Source organism: Phaenicophaeus curvirostris, chromosome 3 (assembly GCF_032191515.1).
Source record: "Phaenicophaeus curvirostris isolate KB17595 chromosome 3, BPBGC_Pcur_1.0, whole genome shotgun sequence".
Classification (NCBI taxonomy): Eukaryota; Metazoa; Chordata; class Aves; order Cuculiformes; family Cuculidae; genus Phaenicophaeus; species Phaenicophaeus curvirostris.
In genome coordinates this window covers 33,506,539-33,528,391 of record NC_091394.1, presented here as the reverse complement: position 1 = coordinate 33,528,391, position 21,853 = coordinate 33,506,539, and the positions used below count along the sequence as shown (strand labels likewise).

The 21,853-nt window shown below is 43.4% G+C and overlaps 1 protein-coding gene across 6 annotated transcripts in view; it reads right to left on the bottom strand.

The window, feature by feature from the left end:
- The window catches only part of RREB1 (ras responsive element binding protein 1), a 124,919-nt gene that overhangs the window by 80,015 nt on the left and 23,051 nt on the right, over positions 1–21,853 (bottom strand). The window lies entirely within an intron of this gene.

Here is a 21,853-nt window from a genome sequence, read left to right as displayed (position 1 = left end):
TACTGTTTTGTAGTAAGTTTAATATATGCCTTACGGAGCTCAACCGCTCAATATTAAGAGACACAAGAGAAGAATTCAAGAAATTGGTAGTCATCTCGTCTGTACAGCAGACAAGCTTATATTTGAATAAGTTAAAACAAAAAACTAAAAGGAGAAGGCAAGTAAAACCGCCATCTAAGTAACTTACTTTTCACTGTAAGGTGAAAAGCTTTTCTTAACCTACCCACTCATTTCACACATAGTAATGTGCAACTACCATTCCACCAAAAATCAGAAGAGAGTCATCACCAGATTTGTTTTGCTTGTTCCTTCATCTAAACTTCAAATGGAGTTTCTGAAGCTAGAAGTTTTCGCCACCCCTACTTACTAACAGCTGGAGAAAGGATTTGGCCCTTTCCTCATCTGCTAGTGTCTGGCAAGCCACAGAGGCTGTGGAGGTAGGCACTTTTTGTAAACACAAGCGGCAGCAACAACATGTTCAGCATATTTCACACTGAATTTGAAATGCTGTTTAGTACAGATTTGACATAAATAATATGAAAGCTGACAAGTTCAAAGGTTCTTCAGCAAATATACTCCTTTAAAACTTCCTAAAATCTCTAAACATGGATAATTTCTTAAGTAATGAGGTCTTTAAAATAGCAGTAAGCAAGCTCCCCAAAGAATAGGGTAAAACGGTAGAGTTATCACACGTCTGGGGGAAGTCACAGGCTCTATCTTGGCTGTGTTTCACCTCTTCATATACCCAGGGGACTGATTAGTTTATGATAAGCTATTAGGCACCCTAGGGAGGACAGTTAACCATCTTACCAAAACAGAAAGTCTGCACAAATCTAAGTCTCACTAGATTAACGAATCACTATCTGAAGAATAGCAAATTTGTGTTTCTTCCCTTCTACTGGAATTAGCAAGTATTACATTTTGCCTACATATGGCACACACAGATCTCAGAAATCCCAAATTTGAGCACGTACTTGCTACTAAATTGGTAACAAATGCTCTGAAGCATTTTCTTTCCCAAGACACCAATGCTGTGATGCAGGAAAAAAAGAAGGAGGGTCAATCTGCCAGAGGGTAACGAGGCTCTCCAAAGGGATCTAAACAGGTTGGACCACTGGGCTGAGACCAATGGCAGGAGGTTCAACAAGGCCAAATGTCAGGTCCTTCACTTCTGGCACAACAAACCTGTGCAGTGCTACAGACTAGGAGAAGACTGGCTAGAAAGCTGCCTGGAGAAGAAGGACCTGGGGGTGTTGGTTGACAGCGACTGAACATGAGCCAGCAGTGTGCCCAGGTGGCCAAGAAGGCCAAGGGCATCTTGGCTTGTATCAGAAACGGCGTGAGCAGCAGGTCCAGGGAGGTTACTCTCTCTCTGTACTCGGCACTGGTGAGACCACACCTCGAATCCTGTGATCAGTTCTGGGCCCCTCATCACAAGAAGGATGTTGAGGCTCTGGAGCGAGTCCAGAGAAGAGCAACAAAGCTGGTGAAGGGGCTGGAGAACAGGCCTTATGAGGAGCGGCTGAGAGCGCTGGGGTTGTTTAGCCTTGAGAAGAGGAGGCTGAGAGGAGACCTTATTGCTCTCTACAACTACCTGAAAGGAGGTTGTGGAGAGGAGGGTGCTGACCTCTTCTCCCAAGTGACAGGGGACAGGAAGAGAGGGAATGGCCTCAAGCTCCACCAGGGGAGGTTCAGGCTTGACATCAGAAAGAAATTTTTCACAGAAAGGGTTATCAGGCACTGGAATAAGCTGCCCAAGGAGGTGGTTGAATCACCATCCCTGGAGGTAAAAGACAGGTAGATGAGGTGCTCAGGGACATGGTTTAGTGGGAGATAGGAATGGCTGGATTCAACGATCCAAGAGGTCTTTTCCAACCTGGTGATTTTATGATTCTATGATTCTATATGGGATGAATATAGTAAATAATGATTAGACAACTCGAAACAGCAATCTTGTTTATGTAAATTCTCATCCTCATTGTTAAAATACAGGCATATCTAGGAGATATTGTGGGTTCTGAAACAAAGCGAATATCACAATACAGAAATATCACACTTTTTTTTTCTTTCCCTGTGAAGTTATTTTGCACTATACTGTTGTCTATTAATTCTGCAATAGCATTATGTCTAAAAAACCAATGTACATACCTTAATTAAAATATACTTCATTGCTAAAAAACGGCACAATAAAAACTGCAACGTGAAGCACAATAAAACAAGGTATGCCTATAGTCCCAAACCAAGGATCAACTGCAGATGCAGGACCTAGGAAGGCTATATACAGCTGAATGCTGGTTGCACTTCAGAAGGAAACTTCCAGTTAGCAGCAGCCTCACCATTATATGCCCTGCTCCCAAAAAAGTTCTGAAAAGCTCTTGCCTGCTGTGAGGCTCACAGTGAAGCACCTACACGTACCGCAATTCTACCAATGTTAAACATTTCTCTCTGGTGAAGCAGAGGGACAAATTCACCTTTTGCCTGCCAACTGATGTAAAAGCTCCAACACACCAAGGCCACCAGTGACTTACATCAGGTCCAACGTATTTCAAAGTACTTCGACGGCTTAAAATACGAAGGAATGCTTTTCAGTTAGACGACCCCCTGTTCCTTTCAGTTCTTTTATCTTTTCTTAACAGTTTGCTATCCAGTGATAGGAGGGAATCCCAGCTGCATAGCCTGAGCTTTTATCTTCTGCTGACCATGCAACAACACAAAGCTCAGTGCTGGATTTCCTGCTGCTTGCCTAAAGGGGCTGTTCAGCTTGTTTAAATATTACTTGCCTTGGGAGCCTTGGAGTTGTGCCCAAGCACTGTACTGTATCTTCCCAGCATCCATTTCAGCATGCACTTTAAAGGTCTTTAGGTTCGATGTACTATGCTCTCCCTTGCTACAGGAGGAGCCTAACGCCTCTAGGAAAAAAAAAAAAGAAAGCCCAACCAACTCCTCCGAGTCCTCCTCTCCCCATTCCCCCCATAAATCCCTGTGCCTTATTCCGTTACAGAGACAACAGGAGTCCCTCTTCATCCCAAAAGCACACAAATAAATTTAGTCTGAACCAATTGCAACCAAGGGAAAAGACTTTCTGGTGTGAAAGGCTACAGTGAGGAAGAAATCAGATGCCATGTAAGATGTACAGCAAGCTATCGATGCTTACTGAGCAAACAACCAAAAAGGTACAGTAGCAAAAGCATGTTTTTAAGCTGAGTTGTGGTACAGCAGCCTCTTGCCATGCTAACTTTGGGAACTCTCAACAGCTGATTTTAGAAGAAAAGAATCTTCAAACACAACCTCCTCCAAATTTGCAAACTTAACATCATGGCACTTTCTTTCCTTGTTCAGAGCAGTGTTGAAAATAAAACATGGCTTTTACAAAAGCAGAAAGGATATTCCATACTTTAAAAATTCTCTCAGAAGCCTTCCTTCTCACAGTCACCGTGCCCCCGAGATGCTGGGTTCTGGCTACAAGGTCAGCAGGGAGATAGCCTTGGCCAATAGAAATGATCAGCATCAGCCTAAAGGCAGCGCCAGGCGGCCACCTATTAAGCAGACCGGCAGGCCTCGCTGTAAACCTGTTTGCAGCCGATAACAGCCGATACCGACGAAGAAGGAAAAGATAAAAAGCCAGATCCAAAATCTATTTGCAAAAGTTGTGGACAAGGCAGTTCGAGTAAGGAAAACTTCAGTGAATACTGACTGCAAGAACCATCCTGTAAAAAGCTGTCTCTCATATTCCACATCAGCTGAGATGCAGAAGTACATGTACCCCCACAAGCTGCAAGTGCATTTGTGAGGAAACTCAAGGCCAGTAGTGAAAACCTGGTTTTAATCCATTCTGCTTCGCCTCAGCCTGCAGCATACAGACTGATTCAATGACTGTCATTCAGAAGGACAGGACTGCCAGTCCTCACTTCACTCTGCAGCTCCAGCCACACATCCTCCCTTCAGCCTCATGCCAGTCCTACCAAAGACTAATCACATGGTGACCCGGAATCACAGAACTAATCTGGTTTGTTTGGATTTCGTTTGTTTGGTTTTTTGTTTTTCACTTAAGAAACACTTATAGTTTCATCAACAGCCTTCACATAGGGGAGCTGAGACATTGTCAAATTACACCCTCTATTTGAGTGAGGGATGAGAGACCTGAATAGGAATGTTGTCGGTAACTCTACTCCTGTGCTGCTGCAGTACTGGGGAAAGATGAAAAGATGTAGTGGAACAAATCCACAGCCAGCTGCATCTCCAGACTCCCTCTTCGCACTCCCCTCACTGCCTTCTTTGCAGCTCACAGCTCACTTGCAAACCCTGTGCCATAAAGAATGCTCCTATCAGTTAAAAGTCTACCTGAAATTCAGTTCTCCAATTAAACCCAGTTCTCCAGTTAAACCCAGTTCACAATAAAATAAACAACCACAATTAAAATGTCTGCACTGCACCTCTCCCACAGCATCCCTAGAAGAGGAGAGCAAGAGTAGTCCTAGGCAATGAGTTAGTAATTTTCTGCTTACCTACCCAATTTTTCCTAGCTCAAGGACTGGGTGTACCATTTGCACGGTGTTAAGCACAAAACAAACACAATTCCAAAATATCCTCCCTTCCTTGCCACCTCCCTCAGTCTTTACAGTGCTCAATTAAGCATGATTTTCAACTTTTGTTTTGGTTGTAAACATTTGTGAATGACCCTTTCCCCATGCACAAAGACAAAACTCCCCCCACCCCAGTACAACTCATAATTCATTAAGACAAGTTGCTAACAATGCTGAAACAGTCTGCCACCATGTGCCACAACATGTACGAACCACGGCTCCAGAGTCCCTGGTAAGTAGGGCAAGTAGCTCACCTGGAGTCCTCAGGCACTTTAGAAACAATATTTACAAACCTTGGGCCCTTGGACTTAAAATACAGCACAGTGGGAATGGCACACATACTCCTGAATGGGCAGCTGAACCCCTCCAGAGAGCGGTATGTATTGCAAAATGCATCACCTTAAGGGGACGGGATGGGGCAGGAGTAAAGAAACCAAAGCTGCAGAGGGAAAGGACATGTTGCCTGGCTGCACGTCCTCAGGCGCTGCTAGCTCACGTTGCTTGCACCATCTGATCGCTCAGAGCTAAACATGGAATGTAGGTAGCAAGTCATAACGCTGTGCAGGGCTGGAGATGTGACCCATCAGCTGTTTCTGCATTATAATTATTGCACTGGGACATAGTAAGACCAAAAGTTTGCCTGGATAGACTTCTGCGACGTTTTGGCTTGTTAAAAATGACAAGAAGGGCTCCACACCACTTTCAGATTTGTGATTACAGTCCCTTTTCTGCAGGCCTGGCATCCTCTGTTTAAAATCCTCAATCCGCAAGAAAAGCGGAAGGCCCAGAAATATTTTGCTTTATCCAATACAGCATTAAGAAGCTGGCTTTCACAGGGCTGTGCTCTCTTTCCCTCTCCCCTTTCCACGAGGGAAAGGTGTTTCACACAAAGACACAGTGAAGCAGCACTCCTGAACCATCATTCTCTGCACTTCTAAGCTTGTCTAGGTCATTTCCCCTTCAGGCCACTTCTGCTCCCAGGCTCTCCCTCACTCTGGTTTTATTTTTAAAAGTTTCTGCTACTAATAGAAAGAATGAAAACCTTACTGCAACACCATAATTTCCTTGCATTATCATATTCTCTAGTGAACTGATTAATTCTCAGAGCGATCCTGACCCGCAACTCTCCCACTGGACCTCAAGTGGGAAGACCTTCCAGCTCTTCCTCCATTTTATTTTTGTCCTAACATGTACCACATACAAGCAGAGGAATAAGTTTTGCAACTCTGGCTTTAAAATATAAGAATCTTCATGGCTATAGCTGGAAAGGAACACTTCACTTTTAGGCAATTTGATTTTGTAACACGCTCAGAATTAAGCAAAGAGAACAAGCCGGTAAAGAAATTATTTAAATCCATATACATTCAACACATCTTATTGTCCAAGCTCTGCCCCGTGAGTGATGCGTCAAGTTATTAGAAGCACAGTTTGTGTAGGAAGCGACGTGAATTTTAATGCAACAGGTCAGCGAAGAAAAAGCAACAAAACCTGTAGGAGGACAGCACAAAAACCTGCAGCAGTACACAGCCGCAGCACTTCTGTTACGTGAAACGTAGCAGGGAGTGTAAATCTAGATAGTACAGCCCCTTTCCAAATGACTGCCTTCAGGAGACCACGAGCACTCCCAAGCCAGAGGGATGCTTTCAGGAGGTCACTTACAGCTCCCTCAAGCTTCCTGTTTGACACCACGTGGACTCTCCCAGCTCACCCACCCACCCCTCAATCATACAAAAGTTTCAGTACTTCTACCATACCTCCAGTCAAAGACAAACTCAAAGCAAAATCATGAGGGCTGAATACAAAAGAGATATCCCCCAAATTTCAGAGATGCCATTTTTTACAAGAGCAGAAAGGTACGGGAATGCCAGGTGGTTAACAGGAAGGCAGGCAGAAGGGAAGAAGATACAAGTACGCTACCCAACGAATGAGCACAGGTCAGAAAAACACACTCCAGGCTACTAGACTAAAACTTCTGTAAGCACAAGAGCACCCACCTCTAAGAAACCACTTCCTATCTTCTTTTACCCATCCCCTCCCTGATGATAGCCTTCTCCCTGTTGTAACTCAGAACAGCCAGGCAACTGATCTCTAACCATCCATCAGAAGAATTGGCTAATACAATGCCACTCGGCCCACCACATGAACAAAAACCACTAACGAACCCAGTTAGTAGCTAACTGCAAATTTTTGCTTTACTGATGGTATAACGCTACCAAAGGTTCCCTTGCCTTTGCACAGACACTGCCCTCTTAGAACCCCCCTTTGCTCAAACTCAGATTTACAAATAGATGTACAGATATTCTACATATCTGCTTCCACCTGGTGGATTACCAGAGATGAGACTGCAGCGTTTTTAAAACAAATGTGTAAACCCATCTCTAAATTTAGCTGCATGGTAATTCTGTGGGCAAGAGCAGAGAAGAGTGGTTTGGCTCAGAGGGGAGGGGGAAGTTTGCAAGAAATGGAATACAAATCGCTCAACAGTTCAGCCCATTTTGAAATTAATATTTTTCTCTCTCGGAAAACAAACAAAAATTTTTTCTTTCCAAGTTTTTTCTTTCATTTTAAGGAGTTTCTGAAAATACAGGAGGACAGAGCTCTTCAGTATTGCTCTGTGGTGCTTAACATGAATAAATCACTTTGATCTATCGTTTTGCCAAAGAACTTAAAATACTGTTTTTCATGGTCTCCCTTTCTATCGTCAGGCAAAAAAAAAAAAGTTTGTAAATGCACATTAAAATATACATTATACATACACACTGTATAAAACCAAATCAAAACAAAACAAACCCATAAAGTAATATATTACTTTTGCTCGCCATAACTATGGAAACCAGAGGTTCTTCTAACAGTTCAGTAAAGCAAATGAGAAATGAGGGAGTATCCCAAGATACTTGCAGTTGTAAAACCTTTCAGGTCTGGTTTCTAAAAATTTCCTTGCTATGATACCTGCAAACGCAGCTTTGCAGCAACTTCCAGTTCCGTTTTCATATGCATATTTTTCAAGACAGCAGTGGCTTTCGCCCTGCCTATACAGCATCAAGGGTATTTCATTCTCTGTGGCCAAAGTTCCCAGAAAAGCCAACTCCAGAGTTGGAGATCATAGGTGTGGCGCATTTCTTTGTGCCATTTCTAGATACTCCTCCTGACTGGAAGTGAAGGTAAATATTGTTCCAGCCTCAATCTGTTCCCCTCTTGCACCCACAGCAGCTTAGTAAGATACAATCAGCAGGCTATTGCAAATTACACTTAAGGGCTCATTACAAATCAAGGCTCCAGTCTTGCTAATGAATTGATACTAATAGGCCCATACTAGAAAGAGACCCATTGGCTTCAACAGAAGCCACAGAAGTCCCAGTGCAAGCTGTAGTGTGCAAGGGAGGGGTGTGTGGCCCCTGCATCAGGCAGTTTGTTTACATCACATGCACAGATATTTACCAACTTCTGGACTTTTATTTTTATTCAGGAGACCAGACATGTTTGTTAAGATGTGCAAATCTTGACAGGCAACTTTCAAGCTACCCTTCCTCCATATGGAACAGAAGTTTCTACAAAGTAAAGGACATCCATGAGAACAAAATTTTCATTTTACATCAACAACGCCCCTCCCAAACAGTATACCTGAAAATTAGGAAGCTGACTAGTCTCACTAAAAACTTGTCTGGTCAGTCCTAATCACCCTGCTCCCAAACGGTGAAAGCGGACAGTTTGACATCTCAGCAGATGAAGTCTCAGACTGCACTGGTGTAATCACCAACAAACAAGACATGTTGTTTTCCTCGAATCCAGTTGCTGTCACAGCCCTCACCCCAAAAGTCAAGAGAGATTTTCAACACATTTTTGGCGTTACTAACATCAATTCTGTAGGATAAACTCCACTCATATTTCTTCCCAAGTCAGAAAATATTTGCTTGGAAAAAGCAGACAAAAACTGCAGTTCTCACAATCATTCAAGTCCAAGAGCCATAGCCTTAGCACTGCCAGTTTCCCATCTCATTAAGTGTCTTGCAATACTTGTTTTTGTAATCGTTTTCCATGCTGTCTACACAAAAAAAACCCAACTATCTCAGAAGCCGGAAGAACTACATTCCTTAAACATGGACCCTTTCCAGACTCACCCCAAACCTTTCTGTGCTTAAGGTCCTATAACATACATGAACACGCAGATCACTACAGGCCCAGGAGTTAATTAATTTTCAAGTTGCTCTAATTTTGAGACTAAACACTTCCCAAACTCCTCCATCCCTGACATTCCCCTAGCTGTTTCAGGGAAGCCAGGCTGCCTCCTGCTTCCCCTCCATTCATGGTTGCTAAGATTGCACTGCAGCCTACCAAGCTGCTCTCCCGGAAGCCACGTAAGCACGCTACCATGCATGCAGAGTGAGATTCATGTCAACTGCTACGCAGTCAGCATCTTTCTTTCCAAGAACTTCATAGTGAGTAGCTGTTTTCTAATTTTTCTTTTTCAACTCTTTTTTAAGACGCAGACATCTCCTCCTCCTATTTCCTCATCACATCCCCTCAGAAAGACTGAAGTCCATTGATCCCATTGTAGATGCAATGCCTTTGCATCAGTGCCTGCTAGCTGGTCTTGAACCAGCTTGGATAAGGTTCAAACAAGGTACAGAGGAAAAACACTCTTCCAGAAACTTTAAAATCCAAATGCAAATTCTCTGCCTATCACTTTGAATGTCAGGCAACAAAAATGCTAATAAAAGAAGTCACAGTATGAGAAGTCATCGGCTAGCAGTCTGAGGTCTGATGACTGCTGCCATGTCCTTGGGATGAAGGGAAGACGATCTAGCCACTATTGGTGGCTGCCTCCCTTAGCCTCTCCACCACATCCTGCCCCACCGACCAGGCCATGTGTTCAGCTCACTCGCGTTCCTACGTTTCTCACACATAACAAATAAATAATGGCTGAACGTTTCTAATGGCCACTTGAGATCAACAGTGTCTACGTCCTCTCCTCGTCCTCCGGCAATGCCACAGACATCCTGGGCCTCAACAACATCACCTCAGAGGTGCAATGAAAAATAAACATGTGGTCACTTCCAGAGGCTGGAGTGCACCTACAAACATAGGCTCACAATCCGATGTGCATTTATTTTCTTTTGCATCCTCTATGCCCAAGTCAAAATAAATCCCATTTTGGAAAGTCTTTTAAGAACAAAAAAGCCCAGTCCTTCCAAATTTTATGCAAGGAGCCAATCCTCCAATACCTACTTTGTGTGCTTAGGGCCCTGAAAGCTGCCAGAAATAGATGAAGGATGGGGGGAGAAGGAAGATTTCTGTGAAAATTCCTACTTTTCAAAAGGTTTTAGAAATAAATGTACAATTAAACACACGCAATGCATTGCTCAAGTTGACATGTAAACTCAGAACAGAAACTATTTTAAATATCATTATGGCTTTAGGTTTTCTACTTCTACTTATTTACAGATTTGACAGCAAAAGACAAGGGGTCTCTGGTAGAATAAAATTCCTTTTCAACTTCAGTATATAGTTAACATAGAAACTGGTATCTTTGCATCTTTCCTATGCATTCGTACCATAGACTCAGTGGTACAAACACGAGGCTGCATACCTGCAAGGTTCATAATCACACCTGTACATAAAAAAGATTACTGAACAATCAAACAAAAGGGTGTTTACTTTCAATGCATACAATTCTGTATCACCTAGCCCATTTGCAATCTGTAATTCTGCTATCATTTAATATTAAAGACAGAGCGACCCATGTTTCTCCATCAATCACACACAGTAAACCCACAGAAGTCAAAACAAAACCAGTCAAGAGATGGAAGAATTAGGCCTTTGGGATGCTATGCTATTGTCTCCTGTGTGGTTAATTTTGATGAGGCTGTTGAAGCACAGCCTTTAGCCAAGGGCTTTTTCATACAGAGTCGTCCACAACTCAGAGACAATTAATCATCATTTATTACTCACCTTCTGGCAACGCCCACTTTAAGCTAGACACCATCCAGACACATCAAGAAAGACAGTCCCAGTCTGAAGGCTTTATGGTAAAAGGGAGCCATTTCTGAGACCCGATCCTGATGGACAGACAACTACAGATACCCGTGGTACCCTGCACAGCCACTAGGATCTGCCAGAATAAAGCTGCTCACAGGATAACTTAAACACAAATGCAATTATTTCAAAAATAGACAAGATATGTATTAAATACACCAGCTATACCTACTTTTTTAGTGCCTGTCAACTGCTACTGGTGTTATGGTACAAGTCAGTCTCGTGAAAGGATTCTGCTGAAGAAATATGGTGAATCTTCATAGACTTATTGATCAGAGCACCTCACATGGTTACAGTACATAGGAAAGTAGTTACTCTGTTCTTCTACAGCATTAGTAACTTCTCAAACAAAGAAGCCTGATTGAGGCAGACAGTGAGGGGCTTATCAGCTTAAGAAATGGGAAGGATGGTCCAATTAACTGCCAAGCAGTCAGACATAATTCACTCTGACGAGGCCAATGAGAGACAAGTCAGAGAAATGCATGTCCTGTACATTTATGTAACACCCAAACATTCCCCCTTGCAAAGACTCCCCTTCTGCAAGCGTTGCTTAAATAAGGAACAAGTCACTGAAGGAAAATCCACCTGTACAGACCTGCATCTAACCAGCACCCTCTCTGATTAAGCAACCCTCTCAGTGGTAAAGGAGACACTGCCAGTTGCTAAACTGCTGGACCCAGGTGCTAACAACCACTACCAAGCAGACAGACAGAAAGCTCTGTGGAAGGTTATCTGGGGTCCACACCACTGCACTGTCTGTCTAGGTAGGCAGACTTCATCTCCTTTTCCTGAATCACTTCTGCAGGCAGAAAAAGAGTCACAATGTTACTGAACTAATTTCACAATGTTATAAGAAAGAAAAAAAAAAACCAAAAAAACTGAAGGCAAACCATATGTAACAGCTGACTAAGAAAACTGTGAATCCAGCCGCAGTGTTGTTGCTAGCACAGGGTAAACAAAAAGAAGGCACAGGGAAAGAAGAAGGGGAGAAATTCTGCAAAAGATGCTAGAATGAAAATAAAGTTCCCAGTGAATCACAGCTCTAGCTTGGGACCCATCACCTAGGAGGCAACAGGCATTTAAAGTAGAGAGAGGAAAAAAAAGGAAGAAAAAAGAAGTCCCCAAAACACTGATTCATAAATAAGCTTCATCTAATATTTATGGAAAGAGTGGACTCTATGCTGCAACAAAAATGCACACATGGGATCCAGTCCATCCTTTGATAAAGCACCTTGTTTTGTATAATCCTCTTCGTTTTTCAAAATGCCAGACTTAAGACTGTCATGATCAGAAAACATGCTTTATGCACTATGAGCAGGAGTGTAAAAAACCCCAGTTGTGTGGAATATTTATGCTACATATGGCAACATCCTATTTGTCAGTCGGTTACCAGGAGCTAAGGAATCCATGCGGTCCTAGCAAAGTTGCCTTGCAGCAGGGTGTTATAGCAAGCACGAACCGGACTATATATGGTATGTTTACTGAATGATTAGGCATAAACATGTTACAGAAGAAATGATGTCTTGTATTAGACACTGAGCTTGCTGCTGCAAGGGAAACGGTCTTGCTCGGAAAGCAGTTTGTCACATATTCTTCATACGCTTCTGGCTGTGGGTGCCAGTGAAACCTCCAGAAAACAGGAACAGGTTATGCTGCAAGTAATGATTAACTACGTGGAGGATCAGCCCTCCAAGCTCCACCCGCCAGCATTCCCTGTCTCCTTGCTGCTCATCCTCCCCCACTACTTTTCAGCTCGGACTGTTCACCAGGCAGTCCGGTGGAGGGCACGAAGGCACACACAGAGCCGCACGCTGCGCGGAGCGCTGCCTCTGTGACGGGATGACGGGCACAGACAAGTGCACCCTCTCTTTCTTAAGAAACAGCTGGCAGCAGCGAGCAAGCACTGCAACCATCTGCTTGCCCCATGTTCAAACCCAGTCAGCTCAGGACTATTTCATAACGGGGAGGAGGGGGGAAATCCTGAAAGGGTAGAGGAAGGAGGGTATACTGAAGATGCCTTAAAGCACAGGAGAAGGTTTGTATTGGGCTCCAGCATCCTGCTTAACCTGTTTTGTGGTATGTTCCGGTTAACTCTCCTTCTGGTTGAGTTTTAGTGGTTGGTGTTATTTTTTTTGTTTGGTTGGTTTTTTGTTTTGGGGTTTTTTTTGGCAACCAGCCCCAAGCTTCAGCCCCTTCTCTCCCTACTCCTTTCATGCTCCATCACACTCCAGCATGAACATAGGCACACAGAAAGGAGACTCTAGAAAACAAAATGCTGAGTCCATCACAGACTGAAACTGGGCACACAGTTTCTTTACTGTAGGGAACTGGAATCTTCCTTATTGACTCACCACGACCACCAGCCCTCAATGCCAAACTTTCCACTTTTGTTGCCACTTTTCTACCTTAGCAACTTCTACAGCTCCTGAAAACTATGCAAAACTATGCAAAGTGGTAGAGGGGTGGGTAAACAAAGCAAATAAAATCCCAAAACCGCACACACACAAAACTTCATGCCACACAAATCTGGCCAGACTGCAGTTCAGGGGCAGCAGCGATCACAGCATCAGGATGTACCTTCATCACCACAGATTTATGTCTTCACTGTGGACAGTATTCACAGGGTTAAGATCAGAAGATCAGATTTTGTGCTAAGCAACAAAAACATCAACTCAAAGCTGTGCTAGGTCGTTTTCTAAACAGGGGTTAAGCAGTTGGTAACCAGTGGCAAGAACCTGATGGAGGCTCAGTAGCCATTTTAAGCAGTAGATATACTAATCATGGGAGTGCAGTAAAAAAGAACCGGGGCAAAAACATGGTACAGAAATGAGAACACCTAAAAGCTCAGGAGAACACATGGACCCTTCGATCGAGTGTAACACAAACTTAGACAAGCCAACAAAGAAAAAAAGATTATTATGTGACCTCCAGAGCACAGCAAATCCCTCAGAGCACTAAGTGCTAGGCATCAGAAACTTCCTGGTTTCCAGGCCATTGCTTCACATGTTTTCTGGAGAGTTTTTGTGCTGTGGGAAAGATTTCTAAGTACACTGAAAGTAAGCCTGCAACATCCCCTTCCACTCCCACAGCAAGTATGTAGTCCATGAAAGATTAAAGTGTTGGAAACATATGCTTGAGCGAAGACTCCTCTTTTCTTTTGTCATATCAACAGTTTAGCACTTGATGCATCTTATCAAACTATTTTGCCATCCCTTTCTTAAAGGGGGGTGTTATGGAGTGAGCGAGCATACATGAGACGCATGCAGTCTGTAACTTGAACACTGTTTTACAGATGTATTTACTATACTGCTTTTCTTTGGGGGCTTTTCAGGCCAGAGCAGCCTTTGTTTCTGGGCACTATACTCTAGCCAGCTTGTAACAAATGAGCAATCACAGAGAAAGCAGATCTGGCTCTCTTCTCTCAATCTGCTGAGATGCTGAGGCACGAAGATGTGACTGAAAAACTTCTCTCTGGTTATGAATCCGATCAATCCCTTTGGTCACACGAGCGCTGAAGTCTGGTACAATTATTAACTGTGCTGCAGTCACATGAAAGGGAACAAGCTTCCCCCTCCCACCATCATCCCACGGGTAACATTATGTGGGCAGTGAATACATGAAGGAACATGGTAGGGGGAGTTTGGAAACCCCACAGAAAGGCTGCAAAGCTGTACTTTTTTTATTTGCTACTTTTAGTGGATGGATTATTACATTTCAGGCAAGCCTGCCCAATGCTCAGACTCGTTCAGATCCCAAAGGACAGTGAGGTAGGGAATCCTCAACTTCTCCATTCAGTACTGCCTCATTTAAAGATGGAAAATTAGAGGTGTTTCCAGTTTTCTCCATCTCTCAAATACAATGATGCTGAAGCATGTAAAGCATTTTTAGAGAAGCATGAGTGGGCAGCTTCTAAGCTGGTGAGGTTGCTTTGGAGATGTTCTTATTTGCTGGGTGGGACTCATCAGGTATGAGAGAGAAGAGACAAGGAAAAGAGCCTACTGTGCTTCCAAGGAGAAACTCCTGGCATTGAGACAAATGAGATAGGCAGCGTGCACTAAAAGCCTAAGCCGTGATTCAGCTGCTGGGACCAGAGCCTCATGCAAACTCCCTGGTTTTACAGCCTGCGCTCATGTAACTAAGAACAAGGATGGCACTTTCCAAAAGCTGCTTTTCAGGGCAAAGGGGGAAATGACAGAGAACGCAATGCAAACAGCGTGGGACCCACAAACCCCCAACTACGCCTCCACCTCCTCCTTAGGCACCTTGCAGTCCTGCATTATTTTAAATGTAAACCAAGTGTCACAGATGTGCGCGCACTGTAGGAAGCCGTGATGGGAACTATTAAAGACTACATCTCAGCTAGGACAGGAACCGCGCTGGATGGCTACACAGCCCTCCAGCCTCCCCCGACATGTCCCTGGAGCCATGTGCACTGTTTCAGCCAAAACCAGTGAACTGCACTGACCTTAGAAGGGGGGTAAGCAGGGCAGGCAGTGAGAAACAGCACCAGGTTTGACATCAGATAGCATTTCCTAGACATAGTAAAAAATGTAAAGCACAGAGCATCTTTAAGTGGTTACATCTATATGGTCTCCAGCCCTGCAGCACTTCACAAGAAAATGGGGCGGGGAGGGGAGCAAAATACAGTGGGTTGATGACACACAATAAAACATAAATAAGCACATAAACTTTCAAAGTGCTACGTGTATTTTCAGTTAAGATATAATTGAGTATGTCCCAAACAAAACAACTACATTTGTAATGTTATACCATGCATCCATTTTATAAAATATTTTAAAGTGTGCTTTTGCCTTGTCCCGCCTACACAAAATAATGAAGAAATATCACTCATCAGGAACTCCCTAAGCAAAATAAACCTTAGCAAAGCACAGTACGCTCACTGAGCAACATGTATTTCTGCAGAACTGCTGTTCTTTATATATTTTGCATCTGAAAACTGCAAGTCTCACACACGTTCACACACAAAAGACAGACAGACTGCTGCTGTGGACAAAATGGTGCCATTTAATACAAAAATCTGGTTTATGCATAGCCTGGCTGTAGTGCATGCTGGTCCCAAGCAGAGTGGGATGCAGCCAGTTATATTGAACAGTTGTGCCCTCAGCAACAAATGGTGCATTCATAAAACTGGAAAAGCCTCTGTCTAGGGGCTCACAGCTCTGCAAAGGAAACAATCGCTTGCTGACATTTTCTGAGGGAGGGTATGGCCAAAAAAGGTTGAGGGGGAGAAGTATGATCTACAGGAAAGTTATGTACAGAAGAAATACCAAAATGCACGGGAAAAAAACCCAAATGTGCCACTAAGTTACCTTTGCACTCTCTCTGCATTAGCTAGCCTCTACCAAAAGAGCAAGGCCACCTGAAAAAGACATACTTGGAAAACACTTGGCCAGTCAAGAGTACAGAAGAAAAAGAAGAAGGAGGAAAGAAAAAAGCGTTCTTGTAGAACGCTAGCCCATGAAGAAGCGACAGACATCACGCAGGCTGCAGTACACAAAGCTGCATCTGACAGGCAGTTTCTCACAAGTTTTTTACCCTTGCCTTTATTAGCTATGCCACCTCCACACTGGTAACTAAAAGCCAACATCTGGTGCTGGCTAAATGTCAGCACAGACAATCCCTTCAATAAAAATTTAAAGAGTCTGGGTCCCAGCGAGGAAGTCATTAGTGCTTTGAATATAAGACCCTACACGAGAGCTGCAAGACTGAAACAATCCAGTTTTTTACGCCAGGCAGAGCAGTGACATCAGTGTGCGCTATGGCACCTCTCCAGGCCCCCTGCCACCTGCCAACAGGGTGCCTGGCTCCTGGCTGCTGGGCCCATGTGCAGCACACCTGGATGGTTCATCAGGTCAGCACCCCACACCAGGGAGCCCAGGCCCTGCTGCAGGATGGGAGCGTACCATACAGTCTAACCTTAGTCTAGGGAGCTCTGGCTCCTGAAGCTGAAATGCTGGGCACCACTGCCTGCCCCAACACATCTGGCATCTACATTGGTCAAGCCGAATCCTGCTTGCCCCTAAGACACATGAGACATCCAGACAAGTCAATTGGAAAGTGTTTCTAAGGCAGCACAGCTCATTAATGAATACTTGTCACCTGCTCTGTTCTACTGAGCTTAGTGATTAAACAAAAAAAAACCCCAAATCACACAGTGTAACTAAAGTTCATTGGGAGAATCAGTGAAAGTTTCCGTCAGAGGGGAAATGAACTGAGGCCCACCTGTACATGGAAGGGAAATAACAAATAAAGCCCCCCCAGCCAGTCTTGTCTGCCCCCAGGCTGCAGTGGGGCATCCACCCTCTTTTTTCCTGCTGCTTCACGTAGCACAGACGCCTCTCCCATCTCGCCAGACGAATATTTTTTACCAAGTCAAACCTGATCACGTTAGTTTGGGAGTAATAACAGTGTCTTCCCCAGCCAGGGGGAGCCCACCTGAAGGAGAGAGAGGACATACATTTTGTGTAATAGTTGGCAGAATTAGTTCCTTTACTATATTACATATTACCATATTTGTATGTTAGAGTTTTAAGAGAGTACTCTTGCACTGAAGCCTTCGGAAGGGTATCTAAAATGGGGAGGAATGTAATTCTTCCTGCCCACTGGGCACCTATCAGTCCTCTGAGAATCTTTGATGAAGCAATTTCAGAGGGGAACAGGACTATGGTCTTGAAGACTGACAATACAGGTATTTTTCCACAGAGGTTTAAAAAGAAAAAAAAAAAGAAGAGGAAAACAGGATGAGTAGTTCTTCAAGAGCAAGCACTTCCTACATCTCAGTACCATGAGCAGGCAAAACCTGTTGGAGTTGAGGAATAAATGCTGGAAGCATGCATGGCCAATTACAGCAGCAAGAACCAAGCAGAAGCTATCAAGGTGCTGGAGAATGAATGGCAATGTTTTTGTTTACCAGCTGTGCACTGTAAATGGTTGCTATTGCAATAAAATTCGCACTGTATCTGCATGAATAATTTCAATAAAACTGTATGAAAAGCCACTTCACTAGTGCCAGTTATCAGCTGGAGACCTACAACAAATGTGAAACTGCAAATGCCTTTGCAGAGGCATCAAAGCAATCTAAAAATCATCCTTCTTACTTTATCCCTTGGTCAGTTTCCAGGCAAGGCAGAGATTTACACGCACACATAATGTTTTGTACATGCTTCCATTAAACTGGCCCTTAATACTACGTGAATGCATTTTAGGATTCATTCAAGTAGTACACAATTTTGCTTCCCTCCGCTGATTTTGCTAAGACTTGTAATACAACACACAATCAACTTATTAGGAAAGGAAGTTTTGTTTGGTTTTGTTTTAAATTTTGAGGAGGCAAAAACACCTGGAAAGTTGTGGGAGAGTATCAACAGAGTTAAAAAGAAAATTACATCTCAGTCTCCTGAAAACAATTTAAAATAAAGCTGCTTGGGAAGTTTGTGAATAAGAGACAAAGAAAGACATTTTCAATTTGAGAAATGTCTTTCCTTTGAACATTGAGTCACAGAACAGAAGCCTTCACATCACCTTGCAAAAGAAAAATAAAAAATAAATCCTGCCTGAAATGTGTCACTTTTCACTGTTGTTTACTTTATTTGTTTGTAGTGGTTTGGTAAAACCCCACAAATATTTAAGACCAAAACCACAGTCCATATTTTATATTTAGTCAAACTACAGCATCTTCCAAGAGGCTGTAACTGCAAGCCTCCATCTACAGCTCTTCTCCCTCTGCCACCCTCAGGACCGTACTGCCACAGCAGGAGGAAGAAAATGAGCCACAACTGCAGCCCCAGTGGTGGCCCTCCATCAAGCAACAGCCTGGCCACCCCATAACTCAGCTCCAGCAGGACATACGAGCTGAGCCCTTGCACCTCCCATGAGAAGGGATGGCTTTGAGTTGGAGGGCTAATGCCTGTAGTTAGTAATTAAAACCAAAGTCCCTTCTCATCTCTCTTTCATCTTTTTTTTGTCCAGGTGGAACAAACAGGATTTGCCTCTTGTGCTGATGCTTCAAGCTTTGATTTAAATCAGTATAAAATAGAGTACGGAAAGGAGCCCAAAGGTTTGTAACCAAGTGGATTTGAACATAGTGACCTCCTCACACCCCCGCCCCACAAATGCTTAACTGCTGAATGAGATTCCTCTCGTTTCCTGCACTGAATCATCTGTGTCACCACAAAGATGAGATTTTTAACTGCCCACACGTTTCTTATTTGAGGGACATCCAGTGGAGGGTGTTTCTCAAACTACTGTCAGATCAGACACAGACGGTTTGGATTTTGTCTGTGTTTGATGTATCATTTAATAAATCTGTGTTTCCCCAATGAAGTACAACTTTCCAATGACACTGTTTTCTAGGAAAAATGCAGGTGAATGCTGCTGCTTCTTTTGTTTGCAAAGTATTATTTGAATGAAGCTAGGAGTGACAGGATATGCTGATTTGCACGATTAAAAATAACTTACAATTTGAACTGTGGCATCAGATGCTTCAACAAATTTCATTAGGGCAGGTCACATGCTCTTCTCAACTGCTTTTTTCCACACCTCAACTTAAAATAATTTCATTAATTTATCTGCAGTTTACATCACTTTCATTGCTAAGCTGATCAACTGTTTTTAATCACCACAGCAATTCATTTTGCAGCAAAATTAGCAGCACTGCACTCCTCAAAAGCAATAAAGAAACATCTCAGTCATAGAATCATAGAATCACCAGGTTGGAAGAGACCCACCGGATCATCGAGTCCAACCATTCCCACCAATCTCTAAACCATGCCCCTCAGTACCTCATCCACTCACACCTTAAACACCTCCAGGGAAGGCGAGTCAACCACCTCCCTGGGCAGACCATTCCATTGCCTAATGACCCTTTCAGTGAAGAATTTTTTCCTTGTGTTGAGCCTGAACCTCCCCTGGTGGAGCTTGAGTCATCCAAGAGAAAGAAAGGTGAGCCAAACTGCTAAACTACAGTTCCTCAACCAACTCTTCCTAACCAGGATGGCTTTGTCACATTGCTTCATGCAGGCAGGGTGGGGAGGAAATTGTGATCCCTTGCTGCTTGCACTTGGCTGTGCACGGCTGAAGCCAGTGGGAGCTTTGTGGATGCTGGGTAGGTGCAGGCCCATGTAAAGATGCAACAAGCAATAGCAAAGATCATACTCTGCTCTGGACTGATCAGAGTCATGAGCAGTTTGTGCTGTCAGTCAGCAGGGGCCCAAGGAGGGCTGACAGACTCTGGTCATCTCACTAGCACAGAATGAAAACTGAAGATGCACATCCTCCTCACAGTACCCTTGTATACTCTCACCTGGATGAAAGCTTAAGAACCATGTTTTTCACACAGGGCCTACTTTCTCCATAAAGTGTTGTCAACCTTCTCCACCCCTTATTTTAATAAAGAAAAACCTACCATCCTTTTGACCTTGAACTTGTTCATTTTCTCTGTGTCTCTCAGTCCATGCTCTTTGCTAACCATTCAGCATGCTGAGAGCCCTGATAAAAGTGGTTAATGTTTACTGAAACCTGTGTATGAACTGTACTAAACCTGATGCGGTGGGAGGCAAAGTTCTGCCAGCAGCATCCATGACCAATTAAAAAAAAAAAAAAAGTTTTAGGTTGCTTTTCTTTCTAAACTCACTTCCCTCTGTCCCATACCAATAGCTGCATCAGTAGATGGACAGGCAGCTCAGGGAGAGGACTGAGAAAATGCTTCTAATCTATCCACCTAGACACTTCAAAAGAAGTCACTGCTCTGAGTACTACAGGCCTTCCAAGAATACAAAGCAATGAAAGAATTAACTACTGCAGTTCTCTTTGTGGCAGATGCATGCTTTATCCCCAAATAACTGTTTTTGAAAACAACCTTAAAACCTACAAGTCTAGCAGAACTACTGAGTGTTCCCTTCTAGCTTTCCTTGTAGGAAGTTCATACATCCTTGCTTGAGCAGTCTTAAAAAAACCCATCCTCTTAAGTGAGCAAGCAGAATATTATTACCATACACTCAAACAGCTGATCAGAATGTTCGAGAGACCTTAAATTCATCTGAACTTCTTCTCATCAGAGACACATCCTTAGAACTAACCATCTGTGTCAATAGCTGTACCCATGCACTATTTATGAAGAATGTTTTGTAGTGTAAACTAAATGTATGCCTCGCCCTTACGTTACTGGCATTTTTTCCATCTTTATTCTAGTAACTAGCCCAGAGAGCTCCAACAAACAACTCTTTCCTTCCTCCCACCATCTCTGGTGACAGTGGGCTGCTCTCAGGTGTTTAAAGCTCATTTTTTTTTTTTGTACTAGAGGGCAGCAACAGTGCCATAGTCACCTTGGAAACAACCATCACCCAATGTTTGCAGAACAAACAATGGTACCTTTTCAGCCAGTGCGAGGCAGGCAGGGCAAGGGGCAGCCAAGCAATTCTGGGACTTACAGGGGTGTTAACATATTGCATTCATTCAGTGCGTCAAAAAATAGTTCAGCATGAGAAGCAAGGCGCTCTCAAAGTGAGAGCCTTTGGCTGGAAACCACAGACAAGTGCACAGGGCTTTGAAGGTCAAACAAGTCTTCCAAGTCAGCAATGAGGTCTTTTCCTCTGATTTTTTTTACTTGCCCTCCTGTTCCCCTCTCTCATACACACAGAAGGAAGAAAAACGCACCTATTTAAACTGATCTTATCCACGAAAAGTCAAGTGTTCAGCTTCCAAGTAGCACTCTGAAGTTTTCTCAGTGTGCCAAAATATTTTAAAGAACTGTTTACCCGCACTTGTAGCGCTTTGTACCCAATGAATCAAGAGCCGTTTCCAGAAGTGTTCCCTGTGAAGTTAGTGAGAATTGCGGTCATTCAGCATTTCAGACCCTATGTCTAAGCACTCAAGCAGTTACATACACCTCTCCTTTCAAAACAATTCCATTTTCATAGAGCCACAGACAATCTGACTGCTTTAAAAATCACAATGTATATCTGGCTTAACAGTAACTTCTGAGTGGTTTCCTACCTCCTGTAGACTTTTTCCTCTGCTCAACAAAACTCTGCCACCAAAAAAGCATTTTTACCTATGACAAGCCAGTAAAAAAGGTAGATATTTAGGGATTCAGGTTTTATCAATTTTAACACCCTCTCACAAGGCTCTCGTTCTTCTACCTGGTTGCAAATAGAGTGTTTAAAGCAGAATGGAGACTGAGGCATCACTCATCTCACTTCAGTGCTTTATAATCCTCC